A 27,431-nucleotide genomic window follows, 5' to 3' on the forward strand; every position below is an offset into this window, starting at 1 on the left:
CATCTCCACAGCTACCATTAGAAATATACCCCTCATTTGGCTCTTCTGACTTCATGACCTTTCCAATTGGTGACTATGCGGACGACGAATCATCCCATGGACTAGTCCCCAAAGGAGGAGTGCTTTCGCTAAACATGGAGAAAGTATGACCATCCAAGGGAGTAGTTGGGTCACTGTTATCGCCACGCTTTATCTTGATCTGCATAGGAAACCCATTGCCCAGTGGGTTACTGATACTGCTTTTGGAGCCCCCCTACAAGTCAATTGAGGAACTTGAGGAGGAATGAAACTTAACCCCACCCATTGTTTGAGCTGCTTGAAACATAAATTCTAACAACCCACTATTTTTTGGCGTAGAGAAGCTGTAGTCTACTTGATTGATCGCCTGAGTAGGAACGGGCGGTAGCAAAAGAGGAGTGCTCGTATTTAAAACTAGATTGATGCTTGAGCTTGCTTTTATGGTTTCCTTGTAGTATGGTAATTCTATCCCTGTAGTGCACTTTCAAAGCAACCAGCAACGAAATGAACTCATCATCCTCACATAGCTCCACAACATTTATATCTGGATTTGCAATTACAATCTGTTTTTCAGCAGGGAGAAATTTGTTTTGTTTGAATTCCATATCTCCAATAGAGCGCACTAAATTTAAGCTTCCATTGATACGTTCAGCATGAATGAATCCTCCAGCTCAAAGAATTCGATCCCTTTCGATCTCAAGCTCTGGCTTGTGATCTCGTGACAAGTTGTATGCCTGACCCTTTCTTGAGAGGACACAACGAGAATCACCAGCATTTTCCACAATAAGCTGATTATTTTGAAAAAGTGCAACACCTACCGCGCTTCTAGAAGTTGGCCCAGAAAAATCAACATGTGGTCCCTGTTCAAATGCCCTAATAAGTTAGTGAATTTTTTGAACTTATCCCCAAGTATAGCTAATTTCCTCTAGCCCCTTTTCCCACGCATCATCTCATCCATCCTGTAAAATGCTCTTCGAAGACTTCCACATAAATCAACATTTGTGTAGGCCTCACTCTTCAAAACTTGTGTATGAAGATATTTTAGAACCGCCTTCTAATAGATAGTTTCATCAAGTTCCTTTTTCTTAGTGACTTTCAAATTCAGGATACCTAATAAGATGTTTCTGAGATTTGGCACTTGTTTAAGTAGAGGCAGCATAAATAATTGCTCATGTGGCCCACTTTGAGTTATGTCATTCAGGAGAAATTGGGCCACTGAATTAAAGAAGCTATATCCACCTTCTCAGTCTAAAACAAAGCAATAAGCATCCCAACTGTGTGACCAATGAAAAGTAACAGAAGAAGAAACAGAGCTTTACAATTGCTACCTTTTGCCAAGATGGCAAAAATTTGCATTCCCATACCAAGCGCTCTTGAAAATATGTGTATGCAGAATGGAACACAATACAGGATACTCATAAAAATGCACTGGATATGAGGCCAACGATAGACTAAAACAGAGAATTGACTCCTTTTGACTTACTAACAAGACTCTTATCCAAACTGTTTAGACTCTAAAACCAGATGAAAAGACTAGACCCAAAACTGACACCAACTCTTTGACAAATTTTAAAAAATTGATGTCCAGAATTTAAAATATTTTTTCTTGAGTGATAATAGGTGGCTCCACTTGGGATAGTGTGCCCCTGTGGTACACTAAGAACATGCAGGTCCAGTGCTTTGTCCTCTTTATAAGAAACATGGATTTGCTTGACAAGCATCCCCTTCAAACCTCTTGGGCCTTCACCTTAGGCTTAAGCTTGATGATCACTGTAGGAGAAAGAAATATGCATCTGCTGAAAAATGCTCAGTCAACCTTGAGCTTATTTACATTTTCCTACCTACCTACCCTATCAATTTCAAACTTCTTTCAGCTCAACCAATGTGAAATTTCCAATGCATCCAATCATTTGTCTTATCTGATATTTGAGTTTTTTGACTGCATCGGAGTTCAGAGCCACTATGATATTGTGATGACCACTACCACTGAAATTCCCTCTAATCTTCATAGAAAAACGGAAACACTGGAGAGTAAAACTCTTCCATGTAGTCAGTTATATGATCCCAGAATACATGATCAGCTTGATGGTTCTCGTAACTTTCTGGTTGTGCAAACTGATCTTCAATAACAGTGTACTCTTCCTCAATCACGAAAGAGAAAGGAAGCAACACCCTCTCCTTATGTGCTGCCATAGAAATCTTTTGAAAAGAATGATCATAACCATGAAGACTATATGATTGAATTTGACCTTGTAAACGTTCAATATCTTTCTCAATGTCTTTAGCAAATTCATCCAAAAATTTCATCTTATCTTCTATCTTGCACTCAAATGATTTTAAAAATGAAGACAAGGACAAAGAAAAATTTTCATCTATTTCTTCATTAATATGATCATCATTCCATTGTTTGAAATTTTGAATTGAAGGAGATTTTTCCACCACATCTGATCTATCTATCCATTCCTCCAAAAACATAAACCAAAAGTCTTCAAATGACTTAATAGATTTAGTAGGAAAGCTTTCAATCCATTGTTTACATTTCCCTTGAAATGAATCATAGAACAACATAATGCAAACATCCTCATGTTTAACTCTAAGAAGCTCGGTAAAATCACAAAAATCTGATATATGCTTCAAAGTTAAACTCAAATCTTCTCCGTTGAATTTTGGACCATTCCTTAGAAAATATGCATCCTTGGGAAAATGATTTGGGAAACCATGAATTCCTGAAAAATTTATGCATGCATACCTTGAAATAAGAATGGTATCATCTGAGTCCTTCATAACTCTAGTGGAATCACCATGAATCTATGAATTTTGAATTCTTCAACAATGGAGTCGCCAAGGTAGTTTTGCAACCTCGAAAGATTTCTGAGCTCCTGTTACCTTCAGAAGTTCAGCTTCTTGATTTTGGGAATGATTAATCTTCTGACTCCCGGCAGACGCACCAAAATGTTATCTCAAAATTAGGCCCTGGAAGGTTGCAAACCAGGAAGACTTCACGTAACTGTTTCAAACCTGCTTTAGGTTGAGGTTTAGCCTCCCCAACCTGAGAGGGCTCTCTCAAAGGATTAAAGGTTTTTTATTATGATCAAGATGGCTAACTCTTGTGAAACAACTAAGAAATGAAAATGGTGTAAACACAACTAACAAGTATCCATTGGGGTTATGGAGTCATATATGATTTAGTATTAACAACAGGGTTGGCTTTGCATAGAAGTCAAGGCATTCAGATTTCAACACACCAAACACATAGAAGGTAGTTTATGAGTATATGAAGGAAATTAGAGCACTGTAAGCGATTTCTAAGTAATCAGATACTCATAACACTGTAGATAACATGAAAATACAACAAAAGAAACTCATTACATTGAACTCTTTATGATTTTTGAGAAGCATAAGCCAGTACTGTATTACCAAAAAAAACAGAGTCTTTACATAAGCCAAATATCAGAGCTTTTACTTATAAATTTCCAACCCCTATTACATTGCTCTTTCTGCTATATATAGAGCTCTTCTACCTAACTAAGATTCCTCCTCAAGCATGAGGGGAACTTTAATTCTCCTTATCATGACACCTATTGACATATTAAACTAACTATTAAAAGCAACTTACTACTTACTAACAGCTCTAGGAACCTAAAACAATTAGGATTCTAATTCTACATCATGCTGAACATAGAATTTATTACAATCAAGATTCATTCTCTGCCAAGTGGTTTCCTTCAGCTTTAGCCTTGATGGATGTTTAAAACTCTTTGCTTGTCCTTAATGTCGTATCCCGTTATCTCTGCTGAGAAACAGGAAACTGCCCCTGTTTTTATGCTTTTGGTTTCCTTAAAGATATTCGGAAGTAATTAAACATGTTGATTTTCTTGAATTAGTAAATCAATCCATTGGAGTGCCACGTCCTTCATGTGTTGTAAGCCTTTCCCATGTACATGTGTGCTGACAAAAACTTTTTAATGCTGATTGAAAAGTCCTTCAAAATTTGGTTGACTGATCATTAATTATGCAGCTTCAGCAGTTTCGTAGCACGCTACGAAATTGCTGTGTATTATGCGTACTTACCAGCAGTTTCGTAGCGCGCTACAAAACTGCTGTGTAATCACAAAACACAGCTTAACATCAAAATCCGACTGACTTGAGCCTCATTTAACTTTACATATCCCTTTCAATTGCCTTGAAGTTATCAAAACTGAATGGAGATGTGTCATTCTTCAAAAAAAACTTGCACAATAGAAGGCTGCTCACCAGATGCTATTGGATTGCGACAGACTTTCACAATTCTTCTAGATGCAAGGACCTCTTTGAGTTCCTTAACGGTACTTGCTGGTTGCTAGAATGCTCTGTAACAAGATGAGCTCCTCTATGATCCTGTATACTATCCACAAAGGGAGGCACTCCCATTTCTTTTGTTTGCCTAGTAAGTTCTAATGCTTATAAAGGTTCAGTAAATAATCCTACAACTCCAAGCTATTCTAAAATGGCAGGCCTCTTTGTATATGTTCCCTCAAATAGATTATAGGTCTCAGGTTTCTGATAAGTTCCATGCGAACAATCCATGCCTGGGCCCAAACCAGCATTAATGTCTTCCGTAAAACCCATCATGGTGTAGCTTTCTCCAAGTTGTGCATTACTACTTTCCAACAACTGAGCAGAGAATTTCCTTGCTCCTTTTTCTGTTTAGAGGCCTCTATTTTCTCTGTTGTATCCATATCTTAATTCCCTGTGCTCATCAAAGCACGATTGGTAGTTGGCCCTCCAAAGGGATCTACTTGAACAGTCAATGAAGATTTGCTGCTTAACAAACACTAGGCATATTACTCCAAGGGCAGGAACCAGGTCCCCATGTTTGATTGGAAGGTGAAGTTTCAGATGGCATCTATTGAACACCCATGTCCAAATCATCATTGAACATTGTATTCAGGGCATCATTAAGAAGGGATTGGTCTTTCTCTATTCCAGAAATTTGAGCATTCCAATCTGTATCCGGCAATACATCTGCTGTTAAATCCAACATTTGAAGAAACGTTTTCATCTCCACAGCTACCATTAGAAATATACCCCTCATTTGGCTCTTCTGACTTCATGGCCTTTCTAATTGGTGACTGTGCGGACGACGAATCATCCCATGGACTAGTCCCCAAAGGAGGAGTGCTTTCGCTAAACATGGAGAAAGTATGACCATCCAAGGGAGTAGTTGGGTCACTGTTATCACCACGCTTTATCTTGATCTGCATAGGAAACCCATTGCCCAGTGGGTTACTGATACTGCTTTTGGAGACCCCCTGCAAGTCAATCAAGGAACTTGAGGAGGAATGAAACTTAACCTGACCCATTGTTTGAGCTGCTTGAAACATAAATTCTAACAACCCACTATTTTTTGGTGTAGAGAAGCTGTAGTCTACTTGATTGATCGCCTGAGTAGGAACAGGCGGCAGCAAAAGAGGAGTGCTCGTATTTAAAACTGGATTGATGCTTGAGCCTGCTTTTATGGTTTCCTTGTAGTATGGTAATTCTATCCCTGTAGCGCACTTTCAAAACAACCAGCAACGAAATGAACTCATCATCCTCACATAGCTCCACAACATTTATATCTAGATTTTCAATTACAATCTGTTTTTCAGTAGGGAGAAATTTGTTTTGTTTGAATTCCATATCTCTAATAGAGCGCACTAAATTTAAGCTTCTGTTGATACGTTCGGCATGAATGAATCCTCTAGCTCAAAGAATTTGATCCCTTTCGATCTCAAGCTCTGGCTTGTGATCTCGTGACAAGTTGTATGCCTGACCCTTTCTTGAGAGGACACAACGGGAATCACCAACATTTGCCACAATAAGCTGATTATTTTGAAAAAGTGCAACACCTGCCGCGCTTCTAGAAGTTGGCCCAGAAAAATCAACATGTGGTCCCTGTTCAAATGCCCTAATAAGTCAGTGAATTTGTTGAACTTATCCCCAAGTATAGCTAATTTCCTCCAGCCCCTTTTCCCACGCATCATCTCATCCATCCTGTAAAATGCTCTTCGAAGACTTCCACATAAATCACCATTTGTGTAGGCCTCACTCTTCAAAACTTGTGTATGAAGATATTTTAGAACCGCCTTCTGATAGATAGTTTCATCAAGTTCCTTTTTCTTAGTGACTTTCAAATTCAGGATACCTGATAAGATGTTTCTGAGATTTGGCACTTGTTTAAGTAGAGGCAGCGTAAATAATTGCTCACGTGGCCCACTTTGAGTTACGTCATTCAGGAGCAATTGGGCCAGTGAGTTGAAGAAGCTATATCCACCTTCTCGGTCTAAAACAAAGCAATAAGCATCCCAACTGTGTGACCAATGAAAAGTAACAGAAGAAGAAACGGAGCTTTACTATTGCTACCTTTTGCCAAGATGGCAAAAATTTGCATTCCCATACCAAGCGCTCTTGAAAATATGTGTATGAAGAATGGAACATGATACAGGATACTCATAAAAATGCACTGGATATGAGGCCAACGATAGACTAAAACAGAGAATTGACTCCTTTTGACTTACTAACGAGACTTTTATCCAAACTGTTTAGACTCTAAAACCAGATGAAAAGACTAGACCTAAAGCTGACACCAACTCTTTGACAAATTTTAAAAAGTTGATGTCCAGAATTTAAAATATTTTTTCTTGAGTGATAACAGGCCCAATAGCTGACTGCTACCCAGATTTGTGCAAGCCTTGGGCTGAACTCCCTGTTTGTGAGAAGAATTGCACAATTCCTACTAGGAGGGTTGGATGGTAGGATTACGAAATCCAGAAGACCAATAGGCTATAAGAGAGGATTGTGCAATTCTTGGAGGGAACTGCTAGTTTCCCTCTAGGAATGCACAATTTTCAGGGGGGGAAGCTGCTCAGCCTGCAGCTAGACCAAATCTAGGTAAGCAGCATGTGAGGAGAATGGATCAACTGTGTTCAACAGGCTACCTTTGTGCGAGGAAAGCACTCAAACTTGAGTACTTGATGAAGCAAGACAAAGTGTTGTGTAAGTTTGGTAGGGAGGCTCGAAAAATAAGCTAAGGCAAAATTTTGGAGGGTGGTTGTAGCCGCTACAATAGATATATAAGAAGGTTTTAGTTATTTGGTTGGTTTAAGGTGATTTTTGTTAATATACATGTATATAAGAGATAATAAGATAAAAACATATTTTTGTTAATATATATATGTGTGTGTGAAGGAAAGAAAGAGATAATAAGATAAAAATATATGATATCATATATAAGAAGGTTTTAATTATATTCGAATTCAAGCTTTTGTGATCCATATATTCAATATATAAAAAAAATTTGGAAGAAATCACATTGAAGATTTTGGTCGACACGTTTTGAACTAACCAGTGTAGTTCATCTTCAGGACAAGATGAAGAAACAAATCTAGGATGTAGGTTAAATAGGAAGACATGCCATCCTAACTATTAGAAGAAAACGACTATATTTAACTTGCGGAGGAAAAGGGAAATATTTTGTATGATTTAAATAATTTTTATTATACTTAATAATTTTTATTTATTTATTTAAAATATTTTACCAAATACATCATTATTTATAACTAAATAATTTAAACTATATATAAGTTAAGTTCACAAAATTAATTTTGGATCTTACTTGGAAAAAGATATTAAAAAATAACTAGGATTATAACAAATTCTTAATTTGGGGAAATAATAAACATTAATCCTAGAAGAAATATCTAGGATAAAGCAGTAATAAAAATAATTAATTTTATATTATTAAAAATATATCAAAAAAATAAAAAATAAAAAAGTAAATAATAAATAAATAAGGATATTCTTTTCTACCTAATTATAAAGGATTAAATATGAGAATCTAATATTTTAGCTATAAATTAAATGGATAATATGTATAAATTAAAGAAAAATATGACTTATGATTTAACTAAGAGAAATAAGAATAAAAATAAATGATATGGATTAGAACAAATTTATAAATCAAGGATAGGGGAAAAAACCTTTAACAAAGAATCAAGATGAAAATTACATAAAAGAGGAAGAATGAAAAAAAGGAGGATTAGTAAATAATACAAACAGGGAAAAAACAAGAAACGAGACAAAAAACCCAGACAAAGATAGAGAAAAAACTAAGAAGAAAGGGTGGGAATCCAACAACTACTAATTTTCCATCCCTCATCCCTATTAATATTACTGGAAGACCTCTCAATTTCAATGGCTTCCCTAAACTTATGGTGATGAAAATGAGAAATCTTCGTGATAACCTTAGCCTCCTCAATGCATATATGATGCTTGGTCTTCTCTACATGTTCCGCCAAAGCTGAAGATCTGGTCCTCCCATGCTTGATATCAGTAGCGTGTTCCTTAATCCTCTGGTTAATAGATCGACCCATTTCACCAATGTATGAGGTTCCACAAGAACACAGGATGATATAAACACATTTCATATCCATAGGGTTCACATGGTCTTTAATAGATTTTAGGGAACTTCTAATGGTATTCCTTCCCTAAAATCTGTTAAACACCATGTGAACCTTATCGATAAGAAATGTGTTTATATCATCCTGTGTTCTTGTGGAACCTAACACATTGGTGAAACATATCGATCTATTAACCAGAAGATTAAGGAACACGTTGTTGATATCAAGCACAGGAGGACCAAATCTTCAGTTTTGGCGGAACATGGAGAGAAGACCAAGCATCATATATGCATTGATGAGGCTAAGGTTATCACGAAGATTTCTCATTTTCATCACCATAAGTTTAGGGAAGCCATTGAAATTGAGAGGTATTCTAGTAATATTAATAGGGATGAGGGATGGAAAATTAGTAGCTATGGATTCTCACGCTTTCTTCTTAGTTTTTTCTTTGTCTTTGTCTAGGTTTTTCTATCATGTTTCTTGTTTTTTCCTTGTTTGTATTATTTAGTAATCCTCCTTTTTTTGCTTTCTTCCTTTTTTATGTAATTTTCATCTTGATTATTTGTTAAAGGTTTTTCCCCTATCCTTGATTTATAAATTTGTTCTAATCCAAATGTTGGGAACAGGTCCCTTAGGGTCAATTTTGGGGCTAAAGGCCCAAGTTTTGTATAAAAAAATGTAAAGTATTCGCATTTTTTGGTCGCGGAGCGTTAAGATGTAAAGAGTTTCCAAGGGTTTCCGCCCTTAGTTTAGGTAACTTTTGTAAGCTTTATGAGATCCACCCTTGGTCCACGGACCATTGGAATGTATAAAAGTGAGTCTTAGAAGAGTCTAAGGCAGTTCTTGGTAGTTTTTGGCAATTGATGAATGTAATGGATCTATAAAATCTAAGAGCAAAGATTCTTAGAATAGGAAAGAGGCTCTGAAGCTGAGTGCACAGAGGCCTAGGGTAGAAGTCTGGAGCTAAGTGTGTAGACCCCTGTAGCTGTGTGCAAAGGGTAGTCAGACTCTGTAAAGGAGATCTAAACATCAATAAAGAGAATTATTATGCAAATACCTGTGTATGAGCTATTTTACTTATGTTATGAATGTATGTGATTATATTATGTTGAATATTGGGTTTACGATTTAATGCTCTATTGATGTGTGAACCTATGTGTTTTACTTTGTTATAAGAACGCAAGTAAGAATATCTATTTACGCCAAGATAATCATAATGCATGTTGAATTTATCCACCACTTAAGCTAATCTGGGTAAGTACAGTAGTAAGAGTAGTCACAGAGGTGTGTAAGTGTTTGAATTTCCTATTTAGGGTACACGAAGGATGATTGTAGACCTTCACGACAGTCTCGAAGCCGAATAAGAGAAGTATATCGATAAGCCCTAAAGGGCCTATCGATCTACACAAAGGAAGGGTTAGGGTATATATTGACATCAATACCCTCTCAAGGTGCAGAAACTTGGTTCCTGCATCCCCCCATATTGCTTCGAGTGAGACTTCAGTCCGTGTTCCACAGATTGATGCTGAAAGGGCCAATAGTGTAGGGATTTTCTTAGCTAATTAATGTTGAACATGGGTCAGGGTCCATCAAGCCAACAAATGCTTTTGTTGCTGGGATCGGGATCTGCATAAAGAGATGTGTCATGTCGCATCACTAGATTACAACTAAGAAAGAGAACAAGAATTTGTGATTGACAAAAGAACAATGGTTGGACAGATACCTATACACAGAGATACATGTGTGTTACACTAAAATTTGTCACCATGACTATTTGCAGTTAGTATGGCTCCATCAACTGTCATACTATCCTCCTTGGCAAGCCTCATACGTCTGCTCTCTATGTCAAACTTCAAGAAAGAGAGAAAGTAATTAAAAATCTATATATCTCTGGGTACGCAGTTTCTCTTAGCCTTACCTGCGTGTACGCACTCCAAGTTCACAATACCTGCGGACTTGTACGCTCTGTATGTAAAGCAATGGGTGCGTACTCCTGTAAAGGTCAAAAGGCGCAAGTTTCACTCCAAAAAAGTTACTTGTGGTCATTTCTAAAGCTTTCTAGAAGCTTGTTTGATGTGTATGAAGTGCCTCCAGATGGTTCATGTATCCCTACCAAAGAGGAACTTATCCCATCAAGAGGGGAGCTATCCCATCCAAAGAGGGGCTTATCCCATTGATGGTGGACCTGAATAACTTCCTCTAGAGCACTATAAATACAGGCATTGGGCCAGAAGGAGGGAGGTTGAAAGCTGAACATTCTTAAGGGTAGATGCTGCTGGAATTAGGACTCCCTTATAAAGCTTGAGAGGAGAGATTCCCATCCTTTCCTAGCCTTATTTGAGAGTGGGTGAGCTGATCAAAGTAAAGGAAAACTCTTGCTGGACCCTAGGAGGGACTTGCACAACACCAAGGCTCAGGTTGTAATGGTTCCTTTTGTTACCTTTTAATGCAAATGAACTTATTTTTCTCAACAGATTGTTATTCATGGTTTGTTTCATATACTCCTTGGTCTATATGATAGATATGTATTGTTTTATGAGTTTATCAGGTGTTATTTAATCTTTTGGCTTGTTAGTGAATGCAGGTTTCGAAGAGAAGGAGGAGCTCATTCGGATCGGCAAGGCTGGACTACTACAAAGCGTTGGACTAAAGGTATGTTAAAGATCCCCTGATTACTTGTATTTGCAATGCATGTTTAGAGAAAGGTAGCTTTATTTGTCTTGTTTGTCACTAGAAAGCTTTTGCTTCTAGGGAGGTCAGTTGTGTCCGCACTAACGACTCTTTCCGCATGACAAAATGGCGACTCCGCTGGGGAATCCATTGATGTGAATGTTTTTTCCTTTGTATCAACTTTTGATTTGAGAAAAGTTGTTTGTTTTCTGGTTTTTGGCTGTCTGACTGTGTGTTTAGGTGGGCTAGCTTAGGGTTAAATTAGATTTTAGTTTTTCTTTGTTTTGCTAGAAGTACGCAGCCTCTGAGTGGAGCTCAGTGCGTACCTGTACGCACTGTCGCTTTGTGCACAGAGCGTACCCGCACCTGTGCAAACAGGTCGCCTGCGTACCCTGTCAAAACTAAGAAAATTTCAATTTTCTTCTTTTTGCCTTTTAGATTTTGTTTTTAATTTGTTTTTTCTGCCCAGATCCACTAGTTTTCTGCCATAAATCTTCACCTAAGCTTATTTCGTCAGTGTCGAGGGTTTTAGTGAAATTCATAGGGATTTTGCCTTAGGGTTTGATTTTTAACTGGTCCTGTAGTGACTTTGGCGTTAGAGGTTGTCCAACTTTGGATCTCCTTGGTTTTGTTCAGTCCTCTTAGGAGTCGGGCCTGTCATAGAATTCACCCTTGTGAGAGACCTGCCTTTGTGTCTTCTCTTTGCGAATCTCGAAAAAGTTTGTGGTTTGAACTTTGAATTTTATTCTTGAGAAAAGAACAAAAAGATTTCGATTTTTGTTTTTGACTAGTTTTTGGTTCTGCATTAACTAGTCCTTAGTTACATTTTGACTGAGTAAAACATCCAGGAATCATCTTTAGTAAGCTTTTGACTCGTTAGATTTACTTTTAGGTGCTTTTCTCTTAGATTTGCTTTTGAGTGAAATTGAGTTGATTTGATTGCCATAGCTTTTTTAACTTTGATTTTTGTTAAAGTAAGTTTTACATGCTTTATTAATTAGGAAAAATGCAAAAATATCTTTTGAAGGAAAGTTTTCTTTGGTAGCATTTGTGTCTTTGAAAGAAAAAGGAATTTTCGTGAAGTGATTAGTGGTCATGTGTCGTATGTTTTGAAAAGATAAAGAGTTTGTTTCTTTGTTTTCATTGCCAAGAAAGTTGTGTTTATATCAAGTTTGCATTCTCCAACTCTCTTAGCTAGGGAATTCATTGAAAAAGAAAAAATTAGTATAAATCATCCTAAGTGCATCTTTTTAGTGGATTTCGGTCGAGTCTACACACCATCAGTTTCATCTCCACTACCTTTTTGTCTTTAAAAAAGCCATAAAATTAACGCTTAAAGTAAAATCAACTTAGTAACTTTTATTTACTAGGGCTCTGAAACACCAATATAGATCAGGCTAGTGTCTTGGAGTAGGAGAGTAATTAACTCTCCAAGACAGCAAAACCAAACAAGTAGCTCATCTTGTGGTAGGATAAATCCAATTGTTTCATTTGTACTCTGGGAAAGCTCCTCTTAAAGGAGAAGCACGAGCTCATGTCTGAACCAGTGAGGGGATCAATCCTCCCTCGTTGGGAACGACACCAGACACGCACGTATTACAAACGGTAAACCTCGGATTAACCATTGTCGAGGAGCCAGGGGTCACTTGTCGGTAAACCTTGGATTATTGTCAAGGAGCCGTCAAGGGGATTGAACTTGATACTCTGCCCTTGCATGCTGTCGGAGTGTAGACTGTTCCCCCAGGTGCATTTGTTGCTGTTGGTAACCTTAGTGACCATTATCTTTAGGATTCTACCGAGGTGACGGTGGAGGGAAGATCCCACTCTACCTGGAGTAGACGTCGGCTAGACTCACTTGGATTTTCCGGGGGGTTCACTTCATTCGAGACGGTTAAAGTGGAGGAACTTGTGCCGGTCTATTCATTAAGCAGGTTGTCGGGGTAACTGTTCCGCCCACCACTTCTGTACTGAATTCGGCGATGTTGGGTTTCATCTCCAACTAGTGTTTTCGGTCCAGAAGGCTACTGTTTGTGTATGGTTTGACGCCCTAGATTCTTTAGGCGTGTGATTCAAATTTGTTTGGTTCTTTAGAGACTTTAGGTGGTTTGCTTTGAGATTTTACTTTGTTTGTGTGTGTAGTAATTAAAAGTTTTTAGCTGTGGCTGAATTACCGAGACAGTCCCGTAGACTTCGGGGCAAGTCTCCTGAGATTGTTACTGTGGCCGATTTGTTGAGGAAGTCCCGTAGATTGCGGGGCAAATCTCCTGAAGAGGTCCCGAGTCATTACAAAGGTTTAAAGGTCCTTGTAACTCCTAGTGGCAGTAAAGTAGGTTCACCTGAAGAAGGAGAATCATCGTTGGTAGTCCATCCAGATTACCAAGGTCTAGAAACAGGTTATAATCCCGAAGCAGTTGCAGTTTCCGAGCTTGCTGGTAGTTTTTCATCTACTAGTGATATAGGCGAAGAACCTGAGATATCTGAACCTGTTACTCCAACTTCTAGTGCACCTGATTCACCTAGGGTAGAAAGAGTCATCACCGAAAATCTTCCTGCTGGTTTGATAGCTATTGAAGAACTTGCTCCAGAGGAAGAATTAGGCGTATCTATCCTTAAAGATCAACCTACTATTGATCTAAGGGAGCGTGAATCTATCTTTTACAGTCCTCCTAGAAGTACTACTTGGTACCTTTCGTTAACCAATTATTTAGACAACTCAGGGATAAGTTTTTCTCCACCTCGAACTCCTTTTCCACCTGGAGGTATTTATACTCCTGTAAATATGTCTGGTCAGTCGTCCGTGTTCACTCAATCTCCTGAATCTTTCTTGTACGGCGGTCCTTCTGTTCCTTCCGGGTATCAGTCACTTTCTGGTACTTTTGCGGGAGCATCTCCTCAACCCATTGAACATGGGTTATTAGCTGGAAACAATGGTAATAAACCGTTGGGTGTAGGAGACATTTACATGATGTCAGGTTCAGTTCCCGGTTCTCAACCTCAAGGTGGTCAATTACCGCCTGGGGGGCAGCCTCAATTAACGCCTGGGGGGAAACCTCAAGGTACACAAATTGTGTCTGGGGGGCAACCTCAAGGACAGTATGTACCCATAGTACAATACATTCCTCAAGGTCAACCCCAGCCTCAATATGTACCCCAGGGTCAACCTCAGTATCAGTATTTACCCCAAGGGTATCAACCTCAAGGTCAAGGTCAACCCCAGTATCAATATTTACCTCAAGGTTATCAACCTCAAGGTCAATACTTGAGTCAAGGTCACTAGTCAACCACAATTCGCTTATCAACCGTACCAGGGACAGTACCAATACGGGCCTGCTGTCCAATAGCCGGTTTACTACTATCAACCATATCCTGGGTACACTTATCAACAACCTCAGCAACCCCAGTACGGTCCGGTTAATCCTGGTTTTCCAGGAGGATATAATATCCCGAATGCGATTCCTATTCCAAGTTATCCTGGATATCCTCCTCTTGGGACTGGTCTTGTGACCCAGAGTTTTAGGGATCCTAATCGGCAATTACCGTTTATCGCAACTTTGGATTTACCAGACTTGTCGCGCCTAACGAACGATCCAATACAATATCTTCCGTTCTCGCCGCCAATGCCAAATAAGTTTCCCAGTGATATACCCAAGTTCGAAGGTAAGTCTGGAGAGGATCCGTCCAATCATGTGATGACTTACCACCTCTGGTGTGCTTCAAATTCCATCTCGGATGATTCGATCCGCTTACTTCTTTTCCAGCGTACGCTCATTGGTCTCGCGGCCAAGTGGTACATTGAGTTACCACGGGCCTTTTTTTACAATTTTAGTCAGTTAGCTACCTCGTTCCTAACTCATTTTCAGTTGCCGGTCAGATATGATAATGGCACGGAGCTATTAACTTCATTAAAATAGTCAACGTCCACTTATATTTCCGATCATATCCATGAATGGAGACAGCGATGGCGATTAGTGAAAGTTTTTATTCCGGACCAAATCTTAGCTGAATGGTTTGTTAAATCATTATTACCGAAGATTACTGAAGACGTAGCTAAGGCCGGAGTCGTTACTGAAGAGCAAGTAATTGCTCAAGCGCAGTACCTTGACTTAGTTTACACTTAGTCAGGTACGTTACATGAAAAGATCCCAGATCTTCCAAAGTCAAATCAAATCGCTGCTGCTCCTTCGGGATCTCATGTTGTTGATGGCATGATTGGTTCGGTAAATACTAAAAGCAAGAAGAAATCTTCAAAGAATTCTTCGCCCATTATAACCTTACCAGATTCCCCGACAGGAGAGTCTTCTCTTGAAATTTCCGCCGATATTCACGCTGTAGAGTCATCTACGGCTAAATCAAAAAACGGTGGGAAGAAGAAGGGTAAGAAGAAGGGTAAACCAGACAAGACTCCAAAGGAGAAAACAGAAAAGTCGGAATCCAATGACGAAAAGCGCAAACCTTGATATCCTTGTCTAATTTGTGAAGAAGATCATTTTACAAGAGATTGCCCCCATCGGGCCAAGGTTGTGAAAATCGTCAAAGGTTCCTCAACTCCTGTTGTTTTGAAAGATCCATTTCCAAAGCAGGGAGTAAGATGATAGGTTCTTCCTCAAGTGCCACTGAAGAACCCATATTGATGATGTCTCATGTAAGGATTGCGACTCGATCACAAGATTGTGGTAGTAAAAGTCCTGTTGATGGATCGAAAGAAGCAGAATCTTCTCGTTCAAATCCATCAACCTCAGCTCCCGGTTCCGATCCACTACAGATCGAGAAACCTAACCCTGACTTAGTAATAAAATCGCCAGCCAAGGGTGTACTTCCAAGGTCTGCTTTCAATCCACATGCGAGAGCGGCCCAGAATTACAACATTGTTGAGGATTTAGCTTTTTCACCCTCAGCAATGTCGGCTTTAGAAGTGCTGCAATCATGCCCAGCACAACGAAAATTACTTTTGTCGGCTATAGGAGCTGTTGATGTTCAGGACCCGAACCTGATAATCTTTGATCTAGAAAATAGTACACCGCGTCTCCCTCATCAGATGGCTTTCCAGATTCCAGTGATAGTCAAAAACAGGCCTATTCATCGGACTGTAATTGATGAGGGAGCTTCTACGTGTATTATGTCGATTCAGTGTTGGAGATCGCTTGGTTCTCCTTCACTGAACCAATCCCCGACAATTCTTAAGGCCTTTGATGGCTGTGGGTTCCATCCGTTTGGCATTTTACAGGATTTGCCTATAGGGGTTGAAGGAAAAACCGTTAGTCTGGATGTGGAGGTGGTTGATGCCCCTCTAGACTACAACCTTCTTTTGGGTCGAAGTTGGTCTTACGATATGACAGCGGTCGTTTCATCGGTCTTCAGAGTAATAAAGTTTCCACATAATGGCAAGATCGTGACCATAGACCAGCTGGCTTATTTTTCATCCGACCCAGCCTCTTCAGAGAGTATCCAGCATGTTGGTAAAACGACTATACCTTATAAGGATGTTGGCGTAGGATTAGTTAAATATTCCGGTTTACTGGGAACTTTCCCTTTTCCTCCAATCAACGCAGACCCTTCATTAGCATTCATTCATATGATTACGTCAGACACTATTATTTACGATGATCCTTGGATTGTCCCCTCTGAATCTGAGATAGACTCATTCGGTGATGCAATGCCTTTGAGTCCATTTGAAATTGCTTATGAGGCCGTGCAGTCTTTTTCCGACCCAAGTTCAACCCAAATCAACCAAATGAATGTGGTCCATGAGGAATCCCTTTTCGCGTCATCCTCGGAGTTAATAACATTTCCCGAAGTTGTGTCATCTGACGAGCAACTTTGTGAAGTCCTATGTGTAAACGATTTACCATGGGACGATCTCCATCATAGATCGTCATTTTTACCTAAGGATGATCATTTCAAAAACGATTTCTCATCAATCTTTACAGCTAAATATGTCAAAGAAGCTCAGAGTCCAATGAAACATCCTGATTCAGAGCTGAATTTGGGAAACGTTTCTTGCACTATTCCCATTGACATTTCAGTGAAGCCTGGAATTGTTGAACACATTCATATACGTGCCTTGTGTTCAGATGACGAAATTCAAACATACAAGGCCCTATTTCAAGAATTCCGCGACGTGTTTGTCTGGTCCTATGAGGAAATGCCAAGAATTGATCCCTCCATTGTTGTTCATGAGATCAAGACTTACCCGGACGCTAAACCCGTTTGGCAACGTCTGCGTCAGATCCACCCTCGAAAAGCGGCTGCAATTAAAGCAGAAGTTGAGAAGCTGTTGAAAGCATGTTTCATTTATCTGATCCCGTTAACGGATTGGGTATCGAATATTGTTCCGGTTATAATAAAAAGCAAGGAACAATAAGAATATGTATCGACTATAGGGATATCAATCGTGCTTGTCCCAAGGACAACTATCCAACGCCCTATATCGATCAAATAATTGATGATTGTGCCGGCAGTGAAATATTTTCCTTTATGGACGGTTTTTCCGGTTACAACCAAATCAATATTCTACCTGCCGATCAACCAAAAACGGCTTTCATTTGTCCATGGGGGATGTTTGCTTATTGCAAACTACCTTTTGGGCTTAAGAATGCCGGAGCCACTTTTCAAAGGGTGATGTCTTATGCATTTCATGACATCAAGCACATTGTGCAACCGTATCTCGATGATTTGCCCGCTCACTCCTTACGTCGAGCTGATCACCTTGTCCATTTACGAGCAATTTTTATGAGGTGTAGGCATTATCGTATACGGTTGAACCCACACAAATGTGTCTTCTGCATCGAAGTGGGATGATTGCTGGGATTTGTAGTTTCAAAATCCGGCATTCGCGTCGATCCCTCGAAGGTCGAAGCTATCATCAACTTGCCTCCTCCTTCGAGTTTGCGCCAACTCCAAAGTTTGCAAGGGAAAGAAAACTTTTTACGCCGATTCATTCCTAACTACGCCGAGATTACCAAGGGTTTTACCTGGTTGTTGAAAAAAAATGCTCAATTCTCTTGGGATGAGATAGCTCAGAAATCTTTTGATGCGCTAAAGCACGCGTTAACCCATGCACCGTTGCTGCATCCTCCCAGCTACAACCAGGATTACTTTTTGTACCTCGCCGCCGCTCATTCCACCGTTGGAATGGTCTTAGTACAGGAAGATGAATTCAAAACAGAACATGTGATATATTATCTTAGTAGGACGTTAAATCCCACTGAGCTAAAATATTCGCATGTGGAGAAATTGGCCCTGCCAGCTGTTCAAGCTGTCCAGCGTTTTCGTCATTACATTCTTCTCCGTAAAACTACAGTCATTTCGGATTGCAACCCTATGATCTATATTTTGACTAAACAATCGCTAGGGGGCAAGTACTCTAAATGGATTGTTATCTTGCAAGAGTTTGACTTGGAGTTTGAAAAATCTAAGTCTAAGAAATCTTTAGTTTTTGTGGAATCGATGTGTGACTTCTCGCGTGCTGATACGGAAACTGTGGCAGAGGAACCCATTGCGGACGAATCTCTGTTTCTCATCAGCACTTTAGATACGTGGTATGGGGATATAATTGTCTATCTCCAAACCCAATCCTTTCGGCCCGAAGCTTCAAAGTCGGAACGCCGAAAAATTCGATTCTAGTCCCAACAGTACAAAATTATTGGAGATACTCTTTATCATCGTGGGGCAGATTTGGTTTTTTGCCGTTGTTTAACTCATGAAGAGGCAGAAAGGGTTATGAATGACTGTCATTCTGGAGCGTGTGGCGGTCATATGTCTGGGTATGCCACAGCTCAGAAGGTGTTGCGTGCTGGCTACTTCTGGCCGTCCATGTTTAAAGATTGTATCATTGCTGTCCGAAAATGCCACAACTGTCAAGTGTTTGATCGCAAGATGCGCGCACCACCTGCTCCTCTCCACCCTATAATTGTCGTTGGTCCTTTTGCAAAATGGGGTATCGATTTTATTACATGTAACCATCACTCGGCCGGGGGGCATGCGTATATCATCCTTGCGGTTGATTATTTTACTAAGTGGGCCGAGGCGATGCCTACATTCGAGGCAGATGGCAAGACAGCTGCGATTTTCGTATTCAATCATATTATTGCTAGGTTTGGTGTCCCACAAGCAATAATCACTGACCATGGGCGCCATTTTTGAAACATTATGATGACAGAACTTACAAGCCAGCTTGGTTTGCGTCATGATAGTTCTACTCCTTATTATCCTCAAGCAAACGGTTTGGTTGAATCCATCAACAAAGTTCTAGTTATCATGATCCGACGAATCATTGGTATTCATCGGTCGAATTGGCACAACATGTTATTTTCAGTGCTTTGGGCGTACCGAACCTCAGTGAAAACATCAACAGGGTTCACTCCTTTCCAACTAGTTTATGGTTTGGAAGCAGTGTTGCCCATTGAATGCGAAATCCCATCACTTCAAATGGCTATCGAATTACTTCCAGCTACTTCCAAATAGGAGAAGCGTCTATTATACTTAGCTAAATTAGATGAGACTCGACGTGACGCTGCATTGGCAATCGAGACTCACGCAAAAAGGATGAAAGCTCAGTATGATCGCAACGTGACCCCTCGTAATTTTTCAGAAGGAGACCTAGTGCTATTATATGATCAAGCTAACGATAAATTAGGTGCTGGAAAATTTGTTCCCATGTGGCATGGGCCTTATATTGTCAAGCGAAAGCTAGCAAAAGGGGCCTATGAGTTGGTAGATTTTGATGGGGACTCTTTGGGTAAGCCCAGAAATGGACTTTACCTAAAGAGGTATTATGCTTAAATGATGGGTATGGAGATTTAGTTAGGTTAGTTTTTCTTTCTAGCTGGTGTGTTTGTTAGTTTAGACAGTGTGCTTAGCTTAGAGAGTGTGTTTTTCATCATTATTCTGGCTTATCTTGGTTTTACTCTTGATATTGCAGATGTCGACGCCTCTCCAAACTTACATTGGATTTGCTGATGGTGCTTGTCGTAGTACATGGAATATCTCTTCCGCAGCTTGGGTTATCTATTCGCCCTCTGACGAGTTAGTTTCTATGCATGGGGTGAGCCTCGGTCAAACAACAAACAACATTGCGGAATACAGTGCAGTGATTGAGTTATTATCTGAATCTATTTCATTTGGGATTCGGAGTTTGATAGTGAGGTTAGATTCTGAACTCGTTGTATTACAACTTAATAGAGTATATGCCATTAGAAATCCAGTGTTATTAAGGTTATTTTTGAGAGTGCGCCTCTTGGAACGTGAATTTGATTACATTGAATATCAGCATATTCCAAGGTCATTAAATACATTAGCAAATACAATTGCTTCTCGAATGTTAGACAGACATTTGCAATAATCATAAATGTAAATTTAAAAACATTTCATAATACATGTTTAACAAGATAAGCCGGTAATAATGATATATATATAGATAGGAGTGTGTCAAAAATATACATCGTCTTCGATCATAGGTTGAAAAACACCTTATGATCGGCAAAAATGATAAGTAAAAAAACCAAAAATGTCATATGTGTCTACAAAAAGTGACTAGCCAATCACTGGTGGTGCTCTCTATATGAGACCACTGCCCGCACTACCCTACACAGGAACCTCCTGAAAGGTCCTGGGACTGCGACCACATAGCGCTGAAGTCGGATAGGAATATCGTCTATAGTCGTCTCTGGTATGTCCGACGTGAGACGCTCTAGGTCCTGTTCCAGCTCGGCTAAGGTCTCTGTGGCCGCATCCTATGGGGCCGGTGTTGGTGCAACTGGTACTCTTCTCTCGACTGGCCGGAGATTGGCCGGACGCTGTGGACCTACATCTGCATTTTGAAAATTGTCACTGTCAGTTTTGAGACGATATAAAAAACAAATAAAAAGTAAATAATTTAAAAACTTGTGGAAAATGAAGTACCTCTGTCATCCCATTGTTCTCCCTGTGGAAGAACCATGTCCGGATCACCGCGAAAATCTACTCCGGCATAAGGAAAATCCTGGATCGCAAAGACCTGGTCCTCCAACCAGTGAAAGTAACCCACAGGAAATCGAACAACTCCCGCTCCCTCGTCAGGATGTCGGGCCATCACCGCAACCCATCGCATCAACTTTGGCTCCCGAGGAGGCCCAGCTGGAACAGTGAGATGTTGTGGGATCAGCATCGAAACCCTCTCTAGGGCAAAGCTCACAACTAGAGGCCCATACCCAAAGGTCTTTAATTGCCCGTTCTTTGCCCTAGTCATTTGGCCCTTCATATTGGCCAACACAGCGTCACACCAATTGAAAATGGTGCCTCGGTAGCAATCTATCGCCATCCGCGCCGCAGAGTCTGGTAACTGTAAAGGCAATTACTATAAGTTCAGGCAGGGATATGTATTTGATTTCTATCCCTTTCTCCTGGTTCTGATTGTTGCACCACTCTAGCCGGAGGCTAGCAAGGGATTGGCCACCCGGCCTAGTCCCGGACAGAGTCAGTTTCTCGCCCCTATTAGGCAAACCAGTGGGAAAATATATGTCTGAGGGCTCTATCTCGAGCTGGTGCCCTCCGATGTAGAAGCATTGATCCTGGACGTTCCACCTTTCAACCATCCATTCTAAGAATCGCACCTGGGCCCTCATGCCAGGTATGGCCCAGTATTTGTAGAGACTGCATGCCTTCAAAGCATCAATGGAGGGTTGATGATCTATTGCGGCCAAATCGACATCTTCGTGTTCTCTTTCATGCCAATCAAGCATGGTGGGAAATCTACACACCAGAAAACATTCATTAGAATTCATTAAATCAAAAATTAATGGTTAGGTTTTGAGATTTGGGGTTTTGAAATTGCTTTGCGCGGAGTACGTACCCCACGTTCAGAAAACAGAGCGTGGGTACACAGCTGTTCTGAAGGTAGGTTGCGTACTCCGACCATTTTCCAATTAATGAAAATGTCGGGGTACGCAGGTCGCCCATGGGGCACCTGCGTACCCCGAAAGGCGGATCCTAAAACCCCAAAGCCCTCAAAAAATCAAGGTAGGGCTAAAAATGAAATTCTAAACGGATGAAAACAAAGAGGAGGATGTTGTGAAATACCTGAAAGAGACGGCACTCGATTCCGATGGTCGGATTCTCCGCAAAGTCCACGGGAAGTTTCTTGCCAAAAGCCCTTTTCTCTCCCTCAACAGTAAAATGGTAAAAATGGCATGGTAAAAGGTCTTTTTATAGGTTTTTTGGATAAATGAATGCTAAATTTGTTTATTTTTCACCATGGAAGGATTTTTCTCAATGCATTTTTGCTTATCTTAAACAGGTATGAGTAATGTGTCGTTTTTGTGCAGGACAAAAGGACTTTCAGGGAAAATTATCATTTTTTCACGAACCAAAACATCAGAGTCATCTTTTAAGCCCTTTTCTGACTCCTAAAACATGAAAATATTGCCGAGCATTTCTTTTACACTCGTTAAAACGACATTAAAAGACGGTCCCCTTATAGCTCTTTTCGAACCGTAAAAACAGGAAAAGATTGCCGGGTTTTTGTCGTTTCAAACTCGATATGGAAATAAAACGACGTGTCCTTGATCGCTTTTTACTTTTCAGGTCAGAGGCACTAATCATGAAAGTACTCCTTGGTCGCAAGACTAAGAGGTTCCCTCAAGTATTATTTTATACTTTTTCGGGCTTGGGAGACACAACTTTACGAAAAAGTTCAACCTGGAGTCTTCTTTAGTTTTTTCAGACTCTCTAAAAATGAAAAACGCCGAGTTTCTCCTATACTGGACTCGTTAAAATTTCACAGTAAAGGACCTGTTCGATTACAAACAGGAACGGACCACTCCTTCTTAGGGTTCAAATCAAAACTAAGTTGAACTCATCCGAAGGATGAGCTTATAATCAAGCATATGCTATCCTCCTCAAGCTTGTAAAAAATAAAGAGGTACTTGCCAGAAATGGTGGGGGAAAAGAGAGAAAAATGAGCCCATTTGTTATCCTTTGTCTCAGAAGAAGCCTTATTACCACTCTTGAACACGACACTTTCATTCACCTGGGTTGGGAAATCCTTTGCCTCACAGTTGATCAAACCACATTGAAAGTCTTTAGCAAGGTATTAACTTTGGGTCAAATGTCACCAAGCCATCTGTCGTGTCGTTATGTGTTCAAGAGGTCTCTGCAATAAACATTCATCTGCAAAATACTCGTCATCCATTTTGACCATCCCTGAGTCAGTCCTTACAGTTACATTTCTTCAACTTGATCTATAATTTCGTGTTGTGGGCTTTCCTGCAACAGGTCGCTTTCTATCGACATCAGCACATTATCTAGAAAGATGACCTAGGAATCGTCAGTACCTTGAAGTCTGCATGCATCAATGGCAGGTTTCTCGCCTTTGACGACAGTTTACATCATTGACTTTCGATCGAAGGATTCCGTGAAATGTTCGACATCGACTCATTCATTCACATCTCATGGATTGTACTGGGTACTTTGAGAACCATTGACATCACTGGTGGTCTCTCTCACGCTTGTTAATAGTTTACATCATTGACTGGTAATCAAGTGGATTCCACCATGTTCGACATCAACTCATTTATTCGCATGGATAGAATCGTACCTATTCGGGAAGTAGAAATGAAGACCTTGGATCTAGTTTCCACCATCCAGGCTGCGAGGAGTTTTGTATTCATTATACAGTAGACTAATCATAAACAGATGGCTATGTCCATACTGTGTCTACAAAAGTCTATGATTATGATGTACTGCAGAATCATTCCTGTATCAGAGCAGTAGATAGTCAATTAGTTAAAGTTTTCAATCTGAGTATGGGAATGCCTACCTCAGCGATGATATGATCATATATATGTATTTTGTGTTGAATACTTGCAGGTTCCGACTGGGCTCTCCACAAGATAATCCTTGAAATGATAAAGTACTTCACCCTTCCTAGATGATATGAAACCCTAATCTACTACAGGCTTCGCACTTTACGGGGCAATCTGTTACACTAAAATTTGTCACCATGACTATTTGCAGTTAGTATGGCTCCATCAACTGTCATACTATCCTCCTTGGCAAGCCTCATACCTCTGCTCTCCATGTCAAACTTCAAGAAAGAGAGAAAGTCATTAAAAATCTATATATCTCTGGGTACACAGTTTCTCTTAGCCTTACCTGCGTGTACGCACTCCAAGTTCACAATACCTGCGTACTTGTACGCTCTGTATGTAAAGAAATGGGTGCGTACTCCTATAAAGGTCAAAAGGTGCAAGTTTCACTCCAAAAAAATTACTTGTGGTCATTTCTAGAGCTTTCTAGAAGCTTGTTTGACGTGTATGAAGCGCCTCCAGATGGTTCATGTATCCCTACCAAAGAGGAACTTATCCCATCAAGAGTGGAGCTATCCCATCCAAAGAGGGGCTTATCCCATTGATAGTGGACCTGAATAACTTCCTCTAGAGCACTATAAATACAGGCATTGGGCCAGAAGGAGGGAGGTTGAAAGCTGAACATTCCTAAGGGTAGATGCTGCTGGAATTAGGACTCCCTTATAAAGCTTGAGAGGAGAGATTCCCATCCTTTCCTAGCCTTATTTGAGAGTGGGTGAGCTGATCAAAGTAAAGGAAAACTCTTGCTGGACCCTAGGAGGGACTTGCACAACACCAAGGCTCAGGTTGTAATGGTTCCTTTTGTTACCTTTTAATGCAAATGAACTTATTTTTCTCAACAGATTGTTATTCATGGTTTGTTTCATATACTCCTTGGTCTATATGATAGATATGTATTGTTTTATGAGTTTATCAGGTGCTATTTAATCTTTTGGCTTGTTAGTGAATGCAGGTTTCGAAGAGAAGGAGGAGCTCATCCGGATCGGTGAGGCTGGACTACTACAAAGCGTTGGACTAAAGGTATGTTAAAGATCCCCTGATTACTTATATTTACAATGCATGTTTAGAGAAAGGTAGCTTTATTTGTCTTGTTTGTCACTAGAAAGCTTTTGCTTCTAGGGAGGTCGGTTGTGTCCGCACTAACGACTCTTTCCGCATGACAATGTGATCTTCTTCTATTCCTTCCTGGTCGAGTTATATGAGTGGATCGAAAAATTGGCAGACATACAAGGAAGGTGGAGGCTTGACGGTCCAATAGTCTAGAACCCAGAGTTAGTGCGGAGATTTAGAAGCCTCTCAATATAAGACTGCACGTGTTTTCGATCATTGGCTAGATCGTCTCATAGGAGGGTTCATGACAGAATTTGTAGTCGATAACTCGGTCAGTTACAGCGAAGCAGAGCGCTGCTTCTTCAAGGGGCCACAAGGCAAGTATTTAAAGTCTTTAAATACTTGGATTAAGATGCTCTTGTTTGAAAAGTGGGTTATGTAGCTACCTTGATGTTTTGGGCTACGTGAAGTGGAAGGACATTCAGGAACAGATAGAAAACAAGCCCTGAATATAGCCCATAATTGAACCTCCTCTAAGTGACAATGAGCAAGCAACACACGCTTTTCCGTAGAGCGTTATTTAGTTGATAAAGCAAGGGTTCCCACAAATACCCCACGCACCCACACCACCTCCATCTTCACCTTTGTTGCATACACCTTCACCTACACCACTACCACCTTTGCCACCGTTCAGTATGGAAAACTCAGTAAAGCTACCTGTGTTCAAGGGCTTGGGAAATGAAAACCTAGACTTGTTTTGGTTTGTCGCGAAGGCTGTATGGGAAGCTAAAGGAATCACAGATGATCAAATGAAGAAAGCAACGTTGGTTAGTGCTTTGCAGTATCACGTGCTAACATGGTACATTAAGTACTTCACTGATAACCTGATGTTTGCATTCGCAGATAACCAGACTGCGCTGAATAAGGAATTCAGTAGACCTAAGTCTGAAGCGCAATCAATCGTGGGATTCAAAGAGATCATGATGAAGTCTAGAGAGACACCCTGGTATCTGGTTGAGAGATTGAAGTGTACAATCTGCGAAGCTAACATGAATTTGCTAGATGGGAAGCACCGTGAATGGTTTATGGCTTTGCTCCTGCCTCATCTAAGCATTGCGCTATCATAACAAAAGAATGGGACCTAGGCGGAAGCCCTAGAAATTGTGATGAGATTGCATGAGACAACGATGCAAGATGCTAATCTAGGGGTTCAGCAAATTCATGCGGAGTTGCAGAACCTTTGCATAGAAATTCAAAGTTTGAAGAAGGATAGAATGACTTGGCTAGAGGTGCACGAAGAAGTTTGGTGCCTGAAGTGCAAAGGTCAGGGGCATGACAAAGATCAATGTTCAGTCTTCGCAAATTATGTTGCAATGGGGGGACCAATGCCTCTAAGGCTGGAAGCTCTAGCAGGGCCATGTACAAGGCCCGTACTATGGTTTGCTATCTATCAAGTAGCTAGAAAACATGCGACAGACAATTTCCACTTGCTGCAGAAGTTTGTACAGACACCGCAATAACTCTTTTGCAACTTCTGTGAATTGGTGGGTCATGATGAGTGCAATTGCCATAGTTACAAGTTAATGATGGATAGAACTCCAACCTATAGGGTGCAAGTAGAAACCCAACCTCCAAACCAAGTTGCTCGGGTAGTGCAAGGTGAATACCAATGCATGGATGAGGCCGAGGTGGAGGAGGACTTGGTAAAGGTCAGGGGTAGGTCATTTGTTACAACTGTGGAGGGCCAAGACACTTCACATGAAACTTCTTGAATCTGACACACCTGTCATGCCGGTATTGTACTCAGTTTGACCACGCAACTGAAGATTTCCCAGTATTGCTAGATAAGATACATGAAAAAGGGGCACAGCCTCCGTAGCCTACTCAGAACCTGTAGATGATGAGGGTTGAGCCTCGTGAAGAGAATCCCAAGGTAGATATTGTGTTGTGGAGTGGGATGACGACTGGTGAAGATAAGGGGAAGCATCCTGAAGAAAGTGAATGGGTTCACAAAGCGCCAGAAAAGGAGGTCGAGTTTAATCTAACGCATGCACGAGAAACAATTATGGAAGCAAAGAAAAGCTTTGCTAAGGCCTCTACCTCAGAAGGTGAGGATAAGCCGGTTGAAGTGATGGATCCTTCCATTCTTACTACTTTCTTGGAGACTTGTAAGAAGCTGTTGCATGATAACAAGGCTATGAAAGGACTGTAGGAACTAATTATTAAGTGTGTCGAGAAAGAAAACGCTCCTGGTGGACCGCGTGTAGTCAGGAAGATTGGTAAGAATAGGGCCAGAACAGGGCATGAGATAACACTCACTGCGCAGATAAGAGAATATGAGATGGACCAAGTAATCTTGGATCTGGGGTCAAATGTGAATGTAATGCTTAAATAGACATGGGAAAGGATTGGGAGACCTGCGCTGCAGTGG

The 27,431-nt window shown here is 40.4% G+C and overlaps 2 pseudogenes; both read right to left on the minus strand.

Annotated features, from left to right (window-relative positions):
- Positions 1-341: 341 nt before the first annotated feature.
- Positions 342-5,360, minus strand: LOC149232649 (putative protein phosphatase 2C 11 pseudogene; annotated as a pseudogene).
- Positions 5,361-5,397: 37 nt separating this feature from the next.
- Positions 5,398-26,790, minus strand: LOC149232650 (putative protein phosphatase 2C 11 pseudogene; annotated as a pseudogene).
- Positions 26,791-27,431: the final 641 nt, after the last annotated feature.

The sequence above is a fragment of the Pinus tabuliformis genome, chromosome J (genome assembly GCF_031772625.1).
Source record: "Pinus tabuliformis cultivar Carrire ecotype Pingquan chromosome J, CPIR1, whole genome shotgun sequence".
In the NCBI taxonomy this organism is placed as follows: Eukaryota; Viridiplantae; Streptophyta; class Pinopsida; order Pinales; family Pinaceae; genus Pinus; species Pinus tabuliformis.